General features: G+C 37.4%; 1 protein-coding gene across 1 annotated transcript in view; it reads left to right on the top strand.

Annotated features, from left to right (window-relative positions):
• Positions 1-17,928, top strand: part of PTPRR (protein tyrosine phosphatase receptor type R) — a 241,745-nt gene that overhangs the window by 20,258 nt on the left and 203,559 nt on the right. The gene's annotated exons all lie outside the window — the stretch shown is intronic.

Here is a 17,928-nt window from a genome sequence, read left to right as displayed (position 1 = left end):
GCCAGAGTTCTCCAATTTATGGAAGTATCATAGTTTAAATACATACTTTGAATACAAGTTTGACACCCTGTTTAGACTACAGTCCCTCTTAAGTTTAAAATCACAACAGGAGGATTCACATTAAAACTGCAAGTCAGTAGCTAAATGACTGCTATTGCCTTTTTGCCCCCAAATGTAATCAAATATGTTGACTTTTGAGGCCAAGATCATTGAATGAAGCCATGTTTACATTTTGACAACCTCTCTATGAACCAAATGTAGTTAAATTTAATAAACTTTTTTTCTTTTTCTTTATTTTTTATCTTCTACACATAGGATGCTTTACTTGATCTTGATAATCAAAGATCCATTCATTGATGTTTTCAACTAGCATACACTGAGTATTTATTATGATCCAGTTGTCATTTGGGGGATCCAGAAAGAGACAGATGAAATGGAATCTCTGGTTTTGCTTGGCAAATGTTTGAGGGGAAATGTCGGTAATTCAGTAAAAAATCATCAATTGAGAACACAAGATGAGCTCTTGTTACAAAATATGTGGGTCACTTGGCCTCCTGAGGTACTCGAACAAATTTTGTACATTTACATGAGTAACAGATGTTCTGAAGGTGAAAGCCATGTACTCTGTCTATTCAGTGAAGACAAATGATGTTAACGATGTGGCTGTATCTGGATATGCCTGTGTTAATACTAGGGGCTCATGGGAGATATTTCCTCTGGTGACCATCATATTCCCATAGTCATCAACTCTTGAAGTCACTGAATTGCCATTCAAGAGGTTTGTTCTATCTTGTAATGTCATGCACTCTCTAGTTAATTTAATATTATGGAGGATAAAAGGCAGCAATGAGGAATTCTGGCAGGTCATTTCACTTTTAGCTTATTCGTGGTTTGAAGACTCATGAAGAAGCTGTGCTTTTTCTTCTGAGTGATGATTACATGAAAGCAATAGGCGAATTTGCTGTATTAGCCTCCCCTAACCTCTTGTGATCTAGTCTCTAATCATGCTGTGGCTTTGGTAGCTTGCAACAATTGCTAGTGTCAGTGTTTCATATAATCTATCGACATTACTTATGCACGTGTGATTTAGTAGGAAAACCAGAGAAGTGGGGTTATTTTTAAATAAATCAGTAATGTTCTGCTTACTCAAAAAATAGACGGTCAACACTCCGTCAAGTGTTAGCTGGTATGTGTATATATATATATATATATTTGTGTTTTATATATATATATATATATATATATATATATATATATATATTATTTAGGAGTTTACATATATAAAACAATATATATAAACAATATATATTGAGGAATATTGTAGTGCTAGCAAAGAATTATTTTATGGCTTAATTTATACCAAAATGAGCAGCGTTCATGAGTATGTTTCCTGAATTAGAGAAATTATTGGTTTTTTTTTCAGCCAGAATAAAAACACCAGTGCCAATTTCCAAAAAGTGTATGTAACTTTCAAGACTTCCATTGAGAGGAAGAGATGACTTTTTCTCTTCCTAAATGAGAAATTTAAAAGGGACATGGAAGATGTATGTGTCACTCCTCCTTCTCAGATTGTCAGTTGTCTCCACAAAGAATTTCATTAGAGCATTTGTCCACAAATGATTTTTTCCCTTTTTTTCTTTCTTTTATGATCAGGAAAATCTGTAGTTTATTTATTCCAAGGAAAGAACAACACAATTAGAATGTTTATCCCAAAGAATGCTAATTACATCCCACAAGCTCAACTAAGATGTGGTTATTAGGATTTCTGTACAAATGGAATACAGAGGGAATATGAATGTCCTCAAGGTCAGGGCTGTAGTAGGAGTAAAAAAAATTGGCTTTAAACAAATATGTGCTGGAAATTCCATAGTCCTACATCAGGCAGCAAGCCCCCAACATCAGGAAGGAGAGAACTTAGGGGTATGGATGAAAACGGTAGAGTGGAACCAACTACAGGCTTTTCCGGTTCAGCAAGGTCCATATAGGTTGCTGAGTGAAGAATGTTCTAGCCTGGAGAAAATCTGAGAAAACTGGGACTAGAAAGGCTTTGGAATGAATATAAAAGTTGGGACATTATGACTTACTTCATGGAATGTTCTTCATAGGAAGGAAAATAAAAGGAAGAAAAGGGAGGAGAAGAGCTAAGAAGAGGAGGAAGCAGAGGAGGATGAGAAAGGAAAGTGGAGGGAAGAAGATGGGAAGGGATAAAGGAAAGGAGAAAAGAAGGAGAGGGGCACCTGGGTGGCTCAGTCGATTGACTGTTGGACTCTTGGTTTCAGCTCATGTCATGACCTCATGGTTTGTGGGATCAAGCTCCACATAGTTCCACATCAGGCTCTGTACTGACAGCATGGAGCCTGTTTGGGATTCTCTCTCTCCCTTTCTCTCTGCCCCTCCCCTGCTCGTGTGCACACACATTCTCTGTCTCTCAAAATAAATAAACATTAAAAAAGAAAGGAAAGAGGAGAAAAGAGAGGATATAGGGACAGTTCTTGGGGCAGAGAGAAGACTTCTGTGAGCACATAAGAAGATGATGGGGGAGTTTCCAGTAGCCTTAGATGGCCTCTGTGAGTTTCCCAGACTCCTAAAACTTTTTGTCTTGCTCACCACTCACCCAGACCAGCACATAGACATTCTCTTGTTTTATGACACAAACTCTCTTTGAAAACATTTTCATCAGGCAATTGATACAGAAGACCCTTAAAACCAAATGCTTTGAATAATTCTGGCTTTCAGTTACATCCTGAGTCTGTGTTATGCTTCACTTCATCTTGGTTCTGCTGTGGACTAGTTTTTGAGGTTCATCTTACAAGGGAAGAGGTAATTTCTAGATGTGATTTGAACAGCTTAGAAGGTCCAGCCTTGACACAGTGAATAAAGTCCAGCCTTGACACAGTGAATAAATTTTGTAATGTTTAGTGTATTTTATGTTTTGTGGACAGGTAATTGTTGAACACTTTTTTAAAAGACATGTTGTTTTAATCATAATTTTGTACTTGTGTAGGAAATATCCTAAACGGTGGACTTAGCCTTTGTACCTACTGTTGAAATTCTGCCATGTCAGGGTTTATTAGTTAGAAATATTTTGTGGCAAGTGACAAGAAACCAGTCCAAACTAGAGAAAATTTTGTCGTTCAGATAACAACATTTCTGTAGTATATATAGCTTTAGGTGTGGTTTGATCAAAGACAAATAATTGGCCAGCTTCAGTCTCCAGCTCTGCTTCCTCTGGGGTAACTTCATTCTCAGATGGTTCTCTCTTGTTCATCTCCACATGGTTTCCTGAACCTCCTGGAGTTTTGTCCTTGCAGGTTCATTTTTAGTGGAAAAGAATGACTCTTTCACAACCATCAATAATATCCTGGGTATCTCTATGACTAGTGCAATTTAAGTTAATTACTCACTTCATCCCTGAACAACTTGCAGATAAAATTAAGCTAATTATCTCAAACCTAAACTACATGCTCCACCCCCTAGAGCATCCCTAAAAACTCACAAGCTGTTTATGGGAGGGGAGGTTACTTGAATAAAAATTGGGACACTGTTAACAAGCAAAGATAGACTAGATGTCAGATGGCAGTTAAATGTATGCTAGAGCAGAGTGTCTGGACTTCAATTTCTATTAAAACACAATAGCCCCTTCAAGAAGTAATGAAGATAGGAGGACTTACAACGTGACCTCAGGAATGTGATTCTTGTACAAAATGGGTGACTACGGTTATACTCTCTGACAGTGGCCCAAGTAGGCAGCAAATTTACTCTGACAGAATAGAAAATTCAGGTTCCTGGGCTATGTCCAAACACCCAGACTATTTGCCAGTTAGGACTGTGATTTAGTGCAATCTGCTAGACACATGATATTATGTCTCAAGAATGTCTCAGATTTGTGAAAACCACTGTAGCCTGTGTACTTTTTGATGCTGACTGCTTATATGGCGGGGAACAAGAAGGCTGTATTGAGTGTAGGGGAAGCAGGTGCATGGGCTCATTCCTGAGCTAAGTGACTTGCTCATGCTGGGCAACCCACAGAAAGTGTGATTCAGATATAGGCTTTGGGAAAATTATGAATTATTTTGTGTGAAGCGTATTGGGATCAAATACTAATACCAAGTCCAAAATGCTAAATGGATGTAAGACGCAAGCCTACTGTAATATGGAATGTGACTCAGATGTCTTCCAATATAGTCCTTGGGACACTTATCCCAAGTTCCTAGAGGGAATAAATATAAGAGCCTGAGAGAACATGTACAATGGTAATAATACATTTGTTAAATAATAAAATGTGTAACTCTTCTTCTGGATTTTCAGATAAATGTAGTTATATCTTAGAAACTTCTTTTCTGTCTTCCTTGAAAGCGGTATTTTGTCTGTAGACCTTACCAACTTTGTCATTTTGGATTTGATCTGTGTAGCAATTATTTATTGTTGCACAACGTATTACCTCAACATTTAGCAGCTTAAAACACAAAATGTTTATTATTTCACACAGTTTCTGAAGGTCAGGAATCTGGGAGCAGAAGCTGTGTAGTTCTCTGCCTCAGGGGTTACTGAAGTCAAGCTGCCAGCTGGGGCTTTGTTTCTGCATACTTGACTGAGCCGAAGGCTTCACTTGCAAGCTCACTCACGAGGCATTGGCAGGAGACTTCCGTTCCTCAACACGTGGACATCTCCACAGGGCTGTGCACGACATGGCTTCCCCCAGCACATGTGAAGAGAGAGAGATTGACACCACACTGCCACAATGACCTAGTCTCCAAGTCACACACCATCGTTTCCACTTTAGTGTGCTCCTTAGAAATGAGTCACTAGGTGTAGCCCATTCTCATGGGGAAGGGACTCCAAAGGGCGTGATTACCAGGAGGCTGGGATCGTTGAGCACTATCTTGGGGTTTGGCTACCACAGTCTTCAAAATTGGGGCATCTCTGCATTATGCCATTGCTTATTATATTCTTCTACCTATGAACTTCAGGAAAGGTAAGGGTGTGCTGAAACCATATCACAGAAATTTCATCATATATGGTAATAATGGAAGAAACTACCTCAATAATGAACCTTCAAGCATCAGAAAACCCTCATGATTAGTTTCCAATTTACACATGAGGAAATTAAGGCCCCAAATCAGGAACTTTCTGCAGGTTGTACAGTTAATAATAAGTACTACAGGCAGAATACAAGTCCAAATTTGACTTCAAAACTCAGAACATTTTAAATTTTACCATAAGTCATTTGGTTTGCTTCAGGAAAATGTTGTACATTTCCTCAATAGAAAATTTATAACTTGATAGATTACTTTTTATTTAAGCTAATGATAATGTTAATTTTCATGCTTTGAAAATATACTCCTTGATAGCTATATGTTAATGTTGGAGCCAGAGAGTAAAAGGTAAAGATCCATGATGGCCGGTCTAGAGATTATAATAAAAAAGGAATTGTAGTGTCAAATTACATTTTATTTTTAAGAAAGTCTGAAAAAAGAAATTCTGTAATCTGCTTCAGAAATTTGGTTAAATTTTTGCTCTTAACCTAAGTGCTTCATGTTAAACTATCAGATCTTCTTATATAACCAACTTTCTTTTTATCCCAAACATTTGCATTTCGGAAAGCTTGTGCCTAGATTCTCCAGATATTATTGTACCCCTGCAAATTGTCTTGAAGTAAAAATTTCGTTCTTGAGGTTGGCATCCTGACAGTCATAATTGTCGCCATCTGTTGCTTTTCTCCATTTCTCACTACTAAAGCAGCAAGGAGGATTCTGGAACACATTCTGGAAATGCTAGAGGTCAAGCTTAGGCAGTGTCTGTGTGAAGTTTTGATACTGGACCACTCAGTGCATCTGCTTGTTTGGATCATTTAGACTCAACATTGGGATGACTGGAGTCTTAAGAGAGCTGCTTTAATTGATTATCATACTACTTGGACATTGGGTATTGACTAATATTTTTGTCTCAACTCAAAAAGTAATGTAATTTCTTAGAGTTTCAGAATATTTAGAAATATACAGAAGGAAAAATAGGAATAAAAATAATCATTAACTGTTATATAACAATGTCATTTTGCTATATGTATCTGTATAGTCTTTTATATATACAGGTATAGACTTTCTTTTTTACAGATATATGGAATGTGCATACATAAAGCTTGCAGGTGTTTTTTTTTTACTTAGTTTATATTTTGGACATCTTATACCATTAACTGCCTTTAAAAAGCATCATTTTTAACAGCTGCTAAAAATTCCATTATATGATAGATTTTACTGTTATATATATTGACTTATATTCCCCACACATCCAGTGGCTTAAGGCAGCTAATTTTGAGGAGAACTAAATGTTGACTGTGTCAAACAGTATTCTTTTCATTTCAACTGCCTGATTACTATTATTAAGAGAATTTAAGAGCTTGTTTTAATGGAAACTTCTTTCTTTATGAACTCTATATACAATTGCAATATGGGGTCTGTTTTTTCTTTCCCTTGGCCAGATTATTTATGTTCCATAAACCTTAAGTGTAAAGCAAGGTAAATATTTAAAGCAGTCAAGGAAGTTAGCAGGACAAAAAAGAGGGTGTTCCGTTGAAAACAAATAAAATGTTGTATTTCAGTGTTTTTCATTGAGGAAGGTGGAAGGTGCTGTGTGTCTTTATGTTGGAACCTAAAAACTCTTTTTTAATCTAAAATTTCCACAACAGTATAAAAACAAATGGGGTCTTCAGGTGAACAAAGAGGGTATCTTTGCTTTGGAGCAAATACATACTTGTCAGATCTCTGTAAAAATTGTGCTTTGGTTTTACGATTGTTGAGAACCGTTCTCTTATACCTTCTGTGAGTGACTTTTGTCCCCTTTTCTTTCTTTTCTTCCTTCTTTCTCTGTTTCCCTCTAATCATAAATACTATGAATCATGCTTAGTTTTTTGCTTGTTTTGTTGTTGTTACTATAAAATGCTTCACTTTAATATCTAACTGCTAATGGATAATTATACTCTGCTTTCTGGGCATCTGACCCTCCCTGCCTGTGCATGATGGGTTTGATACTATTTAGCAAATGCCTCAGTTCCCTCCACTTGATCTCTATAGTTCAGATGGTAGAAACAATTTGTTCATTTCTCTTGTTTGAGGTAAACACAGGAGCTAAAAGTCTTTGGAAGGTTCTCTCCCTGAGCAAAGTTACAAAGCTTACTCCTCAAGAACTTTTACCTTTAGTAACTGAGTGTAACACAGCTGTTGCTTCATAGCAGGAGTGACCACCTGACCCCCCAGGAATCAAAGGTCCTTCATCCCCCACCCTGTCATCCTTTCTCTTGTAAACCCCATGTTTCCATGGACCAAGACTGTTCTAGCAAAGCCCACTTCTCATACCAAAATGTAAAGGGAAAATTGCTCCTGTGTTTCTCCTCTACTCAGTTCTGACACTATCTATTTGGAAACAGAATCAGATCCTTTCACTTACTAGAGTGGCAGTTTATTAGAAAGGCTATCGTGACTCAGGACCAGGCGTATGGAATGGGTGCATAGGGCAGGTTATGCGGGAAGGTGTACAGAGCCCCCATGTCCTCTCTGGGTGTGCTATTCTGCCAGCACCACCTTGTGTTCACCAACCTGGAAACTCTCCAAACGCTGCTCTTTTGTGTTTTTACAGAGCCTTCATTATGTAGCCATGATTCAGTGAATCATGGTCATTGGTGATTATTCAGCCTCCAGCTCCCCTCCCCTTCCCAGAGGTTGAGGGGTGGGACTCAAAGCTCTGTGCCTTTAATCACTTGGCTGGTTCCGTTGGCCACCCGACCCCCCCATCTTTAGGGGGGTTCCAAAAGTCACCCCGTTAATATAAACTCAAGTGTGGTTGAAAGGGCTTATTGTGAGTAAGGAAAAACACCCATTTCACCTTTATGGCTTTGGAGTTATTTTAGGAACTGGGAACAAAACTAAATAGTATGACAAAAGATTCCCCTATTGCTGTCAGATAGGAAACTGCCATGGTTTTAGGAGCTTTGTGCCAGGAACTGTGGAGGAAGACCAAAATGATTTTTTGTTGTTGTTATTATAAATCACAATATCACATCACTGTAGCCATTTATCATTGTCTGTTTACAAGGAGATTGGTCATAATCTTGTACTTTAATATTTGCCAAATTTTTTTTTAAAGTATGAAATTATGGGGCTCCTGGGTGGCTCAGTAGGTTAAGCATCCAACTCTTGATTTCAGCTCAGGTCATGATCTTACAGTTCATGGGATCAAGCCCCGCATCAGGCTCTGTGCTGACAGTGCAGAGCCTGCTTGGGATTTTCTCTCTCTGCCCCTCCCCTGCTCTCTCTCTCTCTCTCTCTCTCTCAAAAGAAGTAAATAAACTTAAAAAATAGAATAAAGTATGAAAGTATAATCCAGCCATTATTCTTATCCCACATTGTTTCTTTGATTACCTGTGTGCCACATTTCGACTATTCGAGTTCAGGAAAATAAGTCAAGAGCACATCATCAACTTTACATGTCGTCAATTCAGCCTACACTTTCATATGATTTAGTCTTTTTACTAAAACAATAAGTTAGCAACAGGTAACTTCAAAGAAAAAGAAAGAAAAAGACCCGCTTTGAGGGATAGGCCATATGTTCACAGTCAATTTCCAAGATTGCAGGAAGAGATGTGTTTGTGAGATTTGTTTGTCCTCCTCTCTGGAAATGACAGCCATGTGATACAAATTCCAAAAAATCCTGAAAGATTTAGAGAAGGCTGAGAATATGCATCAAGACAATGAGGGCTAAGAATCTGTCTTATTCTGGGATTTCCTGAATTGTATTTATTAATGTCATCCAATCAATTATTCTGAATATTTTGGGTGTTTGTGTGTCTGTAGTTAAAACAAACAAAGAAACAAACAAAAAAAAAACCTTAATCATCTCATGCTCCCATTACAAACCTAGTGAAGCTGCATTGTTTAACAATTTGATTATTTTTCCTGCTGAAAACATGGTAACTGGAATTAGGTATTTCACCAGAACAAGTTCATGTTGGTTTTTTTGTCCCTTAAGCACAGGTTGCTTTCTCTCTGTTCTAGAAGTGGTCTGTTTTTTTAAATAGGAAATATTGGGCAACAATACCAAAATCTATGTTGAACAGGTCACAAGGCCTTATATTCTTTGAATGTATACTTTTAAAAATCAGCGGTCATTGCTTATGGACAAATAAATAAAAATTTAAAAATTTCCTCATGTGTGACACGTGATGGTGACATCTATATTCTTAGGAATACTTTTCTAAATTGTAAGGTCAAGTGAATAAAATTAACTCCATGCCAAGGTAGATTACAGAATATAGCCAAATTATAGGGTCCAGCGAATTTTTGGTAACTAGTATAAGTTATGGAGACTAGGGAAGAATATGTGAGTAATATGTGTAAGGAGCTAAGCATAAGCAGGGGCAAATGGATTTTCAGACATGAAAGCATGTTAAATGGACACCTACTCCTTGTTCCTTGAGACATTCATTTACTCAAAAATATTATTGCATGCCTCCTATGTTTTAGGCAGAAAAGCAGACTAAGGATAGAAGATTAAAAAGATAAGATCATTGCAGCTACACAGTTCACATTCTGTTAGGAGAAAGATAATAAAATAAGAAAGCAGATGGTAGTAAGTGCAGTGAAAAAAACAAAGTTCTGTAGTAGAGAGAACATGGTTGAAACTACAGAATGTTGGATCTTGAGGGAGTCTCTTAGGTCTTCAGGGATACTTAGGGACTGAATCAAGGTATAGTTCCTAAATGGAAGTCACATGGTAAAAGAATAACTTTGGAGTCGGCAGAACTGTGTTGGAATCCCAAATCAGGCACTTACTAATTGTGTGTGTGTGTGTGTGTGTGTGTGCGTGTGTGTGTGCGTGTGTGTGTGTGTTTTCAGAGACTTACTTATCATCTTTGTAGTTTAGTTTCCTCAATTGTAAAAAAGTAATTACTAATAAAATCCATCCTGTGGAATTTTCATGGCAATTGAATGATACAAAGCATTCAAAGCACTTAGAAGCATGCCCGACACATGGTAAGATCCTTATAAAAATTGGCTGCTATTATTAGCATCATATGGAACAATGGAAAATATAACTTTTCAGTCTTAGTACCAAGAATACTTGTATTTCTCCTGAGCCACTGGTTGGCTTATAATTATATCTTTCAAGTGCTGTGAATCATGTTTCCTTCTTTCTCTTCCTGCTGAAAAGCTGAGAGCCAAATTTGCAGTCCACCTTTAGCAAACATAGCGAACTTTATTGAGTGCCTTATTTATTTTGTGAACTAACTTCATTTGTGGCTGGATGTTTGCTTTTCTTCACTCATTTTCCTTCTAATTCAATGTCCTCATTTCCTTAGTTTTTATTCAATTTTATGTTGTATCGTAAGTGTTTTTGTAAGCTGCTATAAATCTTTCTGTAACACATTCTGTCTAAACAAATAGTCACTACAATAAAACAGCCATCAGTATGGACAAGTTGAGTCTGAATGTTGCACAACAGGAAATCTCCTTAAGGGAGAATTTGTTTACCTATTAGGTTTGAAAAAATAAGAAAATAAAGTTCGCGTGAAAGAAATACAAGGTGTAAAATGATCTGTTGGCTCTTTGCTCAGCAGGCCAATCCCCAATGTCACAGAGCAATCTTCATTCCTCTTATGAGCAATTTGAGACAGTGGGAACGGATGGTTTTAGAAGGAGACATCTTGGGTTCACAAGCCTGTTCGGCCATTGACTACCTTTGAAATCCTGGGCAGGTCAACAAACATTTCTGAGTCTTTGTTTCCTCATTTTAATGGTGATTGTAGTACCTGACCTGGCTACCTCCTTTGATCCTTCCCAGGACAGTGAATTTGTTCTGTAAAGTATAATACCTTGTCGTAATGTCAGCTGTCACAGTCGTGGTGCTAGTGATGATAATCAACAGAATTGTCAATTTTCATCTCCTCTGATCTTGGGGTAAAATCTCTGCATTGCAACAGCTTCCTGCCTCGTTGTATAAATTCAGGAGGCACCCTTCGCATGGTAGTTTAAGCCAACAGCATCCCCTGTGCGTCACACAGCTCACAGCCACACGTGGTGGCCCTGACTAAAACCCTGCTTATACTCCATTGCTAATTACCTGGGTTCTTGACATCTTCCTTTCCTGAGTGTTTGCTACCACTGACCCACACTTCAGTTCTTCTGAGCCTGGAGACCTGCCTTATTACTTGTTTTGTCTTTGAACTCCGTTCTCACAGCCAGCCCTCACCTCTACCTGCTGGTAGTTTTTCATGCTGCCATGAGCTGTCTTCTCGTGGGACTCCCACCTGCTACACTTACCCGCTGAAAGCTGAACCACCTTTCCCGTCAGCCAGAACGTGCTCACTCCTGCTCTGTGTTCACCTCTTGTCATGTGCTCCCAGATACAGCTCCTTCTTTTCACCTAAAATTTTCTGAAATAAAATAATGTGTTGACTGCCTTTAGCATGTTAACATTAGCTGTATTGTCAGGAGCCTCTATTACAAAGAGGATTTTTTTTTTATTTTTTAAAAATATATCATTAATCCAAATGCAAAATAAGTTATTAATGACCTTATAATTTATTAATAAGCTGATAATTTATTCCCAGTTTATTGGGGAAGATTAGGTAATAAGGATTCCACACATATAAACACATACTCTTGATAATTGAAGTTTACCTGTATAATTGTATAGGGATGTAAATCTTTTTAATTTATATTACACATTTCTCTGTTTTAAATACATATATATTGTTGTTTTAACACTTGGTCATACTGTACAAGTTGCTTTTCTTTAAAATAATAATAGATGTACCTCTGAGTCTTTAGATATAAATTTGATTTATTTCTTCCAAATAGTTGCATAATTTTCAAGTTTATATATACCATACTTTCTTGAACTACTTCTCAGAATCAATGTACATTCAGGCTGTTTGCCATTTTCTTGCTTTGTGTATATGTTTTGTATTTGCCACAACAAAACTGCCACAGTCAGTATCTTGTATAGACACCCTTGGAGGAAGAGGAACATATGTATGTATGTATCTATGTATAATGTGTGTATGTACATAAATGTATATTGTTTGCTCACTTAGGTATTTTATAAAGATGAATAAGATTTTTAAGAGAGAGATTATCACAAGAGTGTTTTAATTACTATATTACCAAATTTTTATTTTCTGAACAGTTGTAGCAATTCACCCTCCTACCAGTAATGTATAAAGGTGCCTGCCTGACTGGTACACAGTCTCTCTAGCGGTTAGTTGCTGTTCTTAATTTCTGCTGACCAAGGGAGTAACAGTTGTACTTCATTATTGCTTACATTTGCATTTCCACGATGATATAAAAGACTGAACACCTCTCATGTGGATTGGTTATTTGGATTTCATCTCATGCAATTGCTTATTCGTAAGTTGCATATCAGGTTAATTATCTTTTTCTTAACAACTTGTAGAAGCTTTTTGTTTCTTGGGACATAATCCCTTTGTCTGCCATATGGGTGGCATTTATTTCTTCCCAGGCTGTCATTTCTCTTCTTTATAGTGTCTTTTGCTATACAGATTTTTAATTGTGTTGTGCTCATATGTTTATATTCACCTCCTTTTAGAAACAACCTTTGTGACTGTCTCTTTTTTTTCTTCTCAACAATATATCATGGTCATTCTTATAAGGCAGTTTTAACTCTCTCATTTATCTTCCCCCGATTTCTTTATACATGGATAAACTTACGCATGTGTAGTTCTACCCAACTGAGAAATCACTTATTTCACTTTTTATTGCAGTCATTTTGTATCATGTTTTTTGACTTCCTCTCCCCTCCTTCCCTTCATCTGCTTCATCTGCTTCTATTGAAGCCCCTTATGTTCCTGGTCATTCCCACTAGAATCTAAGGTGCACCCTTCGTTTTTTTTTCTTCACACTCATCTCATCACATAAACACACACACGTACATGCACAGTCACACACAGATATGTGCATATATACACACATACACCTACATTGGGATTTTGTCATTTTGTAGTCCATAAAAATGTATAATATTCTAGACATTTTCTGCTCTCTCCCCAACATTCTTTCCCAATGATACCCATGGAAAACTTTTCTAATCAATGGTCATGATGGGTTCTTTTTTTTTTTAATTTATTCATTTTATGTAGGCTCCACACCCAATGTGGGGCTTGAACTCAAGACCCTGAGATCAAGAGTCACAGGCTTTGCTAACTGAGCCAGCCAGGCGGCGCCCCATAATGGATTCTTTTTAATGGTGCAAACAACTTCATGGTGTGGTTATACCATAATTTATTCCTCTGTTCCTCTATTGGTAGTAATTCACAGTGTTTTCACCCTTGTTTTTCACCCTGTGAATAAGTTGTAAAAACACTTTTATACATATGCTGCTACATGCTAATACGTTTATTTCTGTGGAATAGATTCCCAAAAGTGAGATTGCTACATTGAAATAATATGTGACTGAATTTGTTTCCGAAAAGCAATAGTAATTTTCATTTTTACCAGAAAGTAGGAAAGTAGCCACCCTCCATCTCTATAAACAATGGTGTTACCACTCTTTTTTTGTGTGATGATAAATGTAAATTTATATCTCATTATTACTTCTAGTTTCTTTTTTTTAAAAGCCTTGTTTTAACTTTTTAAAATTCTAGTTTCTTTTTTTTTATTTTTTTAATGTTTTTATTTATTTTTGAGACAGAGAGAGACAGAGCATGAGCAGGGGAGGGGAAGAGAAAGACACACAGATCCGAAGCAGGCTCCAGGCTCTGAGCTGTCAGCAGAGAGCCGGACGCGGGGCCCGAACCCACAGACTGTGAGATCATGACCTGAGCCAAGGTCGGATGCTCAACCAACTGAGCCACCCAGGTGCCCCGAAACTTCTAGTTTCTTTAAAAAGAATAACATGCCTTTTCTGAATATTCCAGATCAGTTGTCTTCCTTGACTGCATTGTGCAAGCTGTCTTCTCTGCAAGTTTCCTGACCCCTTTCTGAATATCTCAGTGTCACTGTGCCCGACTCCAGTGGCCTCCCAAATGATGCCTCCACCCCACCTACTTGTTTGTCTCTGATATGTTTACAAAGTTTGGAATTGAAAACCAGAGACTGTATTTGCTCAGAACATTTAATCGTCAATCATAGAACTCTCAATGAAGGCCCAAAGAGTACCATTTATTATTTCAGCCTCATATTTTAGTAATCATTTAGTTCTTAAGAAAAATTTTCGTTCTAAACAGTGACCTTGCTAATAAGGGGAAGTTAAAAGGATTCTGTCTGTAAAACCATTGCCCACCAATGTCAGTCTATTTGGGGGTATTAATAGCCTCAGAACCCACTTATCACATAACAAGGAAAATTATAACTTCAGATCACCACCTTAGAAAAAGGTGAATCATCTCCATCATGACATTCTCTTTACACCCTGACACCACATTACCAAAATTTACAAAGACTCTGGTCTTTATAGTGTCTTTTTTTTTAATTAAAAAAATTTGTTTTTAATTTACATCCAAATTAGTTAGCATATAGTGCAACAATGATTTCAGGAGTAGATTCCTTAATGCCCCGTACCTATTTAGCCCATCAGCCCTCCCACAACCCCTCCAGTAACCCTCTGTTTGTTCTCCATATTTATGATTCTCTTCTGTTTTGTCCCCCTCCCTGTTTTTATATTATTTTTGTTTCCCTTCCCTTATGTCCATTTTTTTTGTCTCTTAAAGTCCTCATATGAGTGAAGTCATATGATTTTTGTCTTTCTCTGACTGACTTAGCATAATTTCACTTAGCATAATACCTTCCAGTTCCATCCACATAGTTGCAAATGGCGAGATTTCATTCTTTTTGATTGCGAAGTAATACTCCATTGTGTGTGTGTGTGTGTATATATATACCATATATTCTCTTTATCCATTCATCCATCGATGGACACATTTGGGCTCTTTCCATACTTTAGCTATTGTTGATAGTGCTGTTATAAAAATGGGGGTGCATGTGTCCCTTTGAAACAGCACACCTTTATCCCTTGGTAAATACCTGGTAGTGCAATTGCTGGGTCGTAAGGTAGTTCTATTTTTAGTTTTTTGAGGAACCACCATACTGTTTTCCAGAGTGGCTGCACCAGTTTGCATTGCCACCAACAATGCAAAAGAGAGCCTCTTTCTCTGCATCCTTGCCAACATCTGTTGTTGCCTGAGTTGTTAATGTTAGCCATTCTGACAGGTGTAGGGTGGTATCTCGTTGTGGTTTTGATTTGTATTTCCCTGATAATGAGTGATGTTGAACATTTTTTCATGTGTCGGTTGGCCATCTGGATGTCTTCCTTGGAGAAGTGTCTATTCATGTCTTTGCCCACTTCTTTACTGGATTATCTGGTTTTTGGGTGTTGAGTTTGATAAGTTCTTTATAGATTTTGGATACTAACCCTGTATCTGATATGTCATTTGCAAATATCTTCTCCCATTCTGTTGGTTGCTTTTAGTTTTGCTGATTGTTTCCTTTGCTGTGCAGAAGCTTTTTACTTTGATGAGGTCCCAATAGTTCATTTTTGCTCTTGTTTCTCTTGCCTCTGGAGACATGTTGAGTAAGAGGTTGCTGCGGCCAAGATCAAAGAGGTTTTGCCTGCTTTCTCCTCGAGGATTTTGATGGCTTCCTGTCTTACATTGAGGTCTTTCATCCATTTTGAGTTTATCTTTGTGTATGGTGTAAGAAAGTGGTCCAGGTTCATTCTTCTGCATGTCGCTGTCCAGTTTTCCCAGTACCAAGTGCTGAAGAGACTGTCTTTATTCCTTTGGATATTCTTTTCTGCTTTGTCAAAGATTAGTTGGCCATACGTTTGTGGGTCCATTTCTGGGTTCTCTATTATGTTCCATTGATCTGAGTGTTTGTTCTTGTGCTAGTACCATACTGTCTTGATGATTTCAGCCTTGCAGTATAGCTTGAAGTCCGGGATTGTGATGCCTCCTGCTTTGGTTTCCTTTTTCAGGATTGCTTTGGCTATTCGGGGTCTTTTCTGGTTCCCTACAAATTTTAGGATTATTTGTTCTAGCTCTGTGAAGAATGCTGGTGTTATTTTGATAGGTATTGCATTGAATATGTACATTGCTTCGGATAGTATCGACATTTTAACAATATTTGTTCTTCCTATCCAGGAGCATGGAATCGTTTTCAATTTTTTTATGCCTTCTTCAATTTCTTTCATAAGCTTTCTATAGTTTTCAGTGTATACATTTTCACCTCTTTGGTTAGATTTATTCCTAGGTATTTTATGTTTTTTTGGTGCACTTGTAAATGGGATCAATTCCTTGATTTCTCTTTCTGTTGCTTCATTGTTGGTGAATAGGAATGCAACCGATATCTGTGCATTGGTTTTATATCTGCAACTTTGCTGAATTCATGAATCAGTGCTAGCAGTTTTTTTTGGTGGAATCTTTTGGGTTTTCCATATAGAGTATCATCTCATCTACAAAGAGTGAAAGTTTGACCTCCTCCTGGCCTATTTGGATGCCTTTTATTTCTTTGGGTTGTCTGATTGCTGAGGCTAAGACTTCCAATACTATGTTGAATAACAGTGGAGAGAGTGGGCATCCCTGTCTTGTTCCTGACTTTAGGGGGAAAGCTCTCAGTTTTTCCCCATTGAGGATGATATTAGCGTTGGGTCGTTCATATATGGCTTTTATGATCTTGAGGTATGCTCCTTCTACCCCTACTTTCTTGAGGGTTTTTATCAAGAAAGGATGCTATATTTTGTCAAATGCTTCCTCTGCATCTATTGAGAGGATCATATGTCTCTTATCCTTTCTTTTATTGATGTGACAAATCACATTGTTTTGCAGATATTGAGCCAGCCCTGCATCCCAAGTATAAATCCCACTTGGTCGTGGTGAATAATTTTTTTAATGTATTGTTGGATCCAGTTGGCTAATGTCTTGTTGAGGATTTTTGCATCCATGTTGATCAGGGAAATTGGTCTGTAGTTCTCCTTTTTTAGTGGGGTCTCTGTCTGGTTTTGGAATCAAGGTAATGCTGGCTTCATAGAAAGAGTTTGGAAGTTTTCCTTCCGTTTCTATTTTTGGAACAGCTTCAAGAGAATAGGTGTTAACTCTTCCTTAAATGTTTGGTAGAATTCCCCTGGAAAGCCATCTGGCCCTGGACTCTTGTTTTTTGGCAGATTTTTGATTACTAATTCGATTTCCTTACTGGGTATGGGTCTGTTCAAATTTTCTATTTCTTCTTGTTTCAGTTTTGGTAGTGTATATGTTTCTAGGAATGTGTCCATTTCTTCCATATTGCCCATTTTATTGGCATATACTTGCTCATAATATTCTCTTATTATTGTTTTTATTTCTGCCGTGTTGGTGGTGATCTCTCCTTTTTCATTCTTGATTTTATTTATTTGGGTGCGTTCCTTTTTCTTTTTGATTAGACTGGCTAGTGATTTATCAATTTTGCTAATTCTTTCAAAGAACCAGCTTCTGGTTTCATTGATCTCTTCTACTGTGTTTTTGTTTTTGATAGCGTTAATTTCTGACCTAATCTTTATTATTTCCTGTCTTCTGCTGGTTTTGGGTTTTATTTGCTGTTCTTTTTCCAGCTCCTTAAGGCATAAGGTTAGGTTGTGTATCTGAGATCTTTCTTCCTTTTTTAGGAAGGCCTGGATTGCTATGTACTTTCCTCTTATGACTGCCTTTGCTGAGTCCCAGAGGTTTAGGTTGTGGTGTTATCATTTTCATTGACTTCCATATACTTTTTAAATTACTCTTTAACTGCTTGGTTAGCCCATTCATTCTTTAGTAGGATGTTCTTCAGTCTCCAAGTATTTGTTACCTTTCCAAATTTTTTCTTGTGGTTGATTTTGAGTTTCATAGCGTTGTGGTCTGAAAATATGCATGGTATGATCTCTATCTTTTTGTACTTACTTAGGGCTGATTTG

Source organism: Acinonyx jubatus, chromosome B4, assembly GCF_027475565.1.
Source record: "Acinonyx jubatus isolate Ajub_Pintada_27869175 chromosome B4, VMU_Ajub_asm_v1.0, whole genome shotgun sequence".
In the NCBI taxonomy this organism is placed as follows: Eukaryota; Metazoa; Chordata; class Mammalia; order Carnivora; family Felidae; genus Acinonyx; species Acinonyx jubatus.
This window is presented reverse-complemented; position numbering and strand designations above follow the sequence as displayed.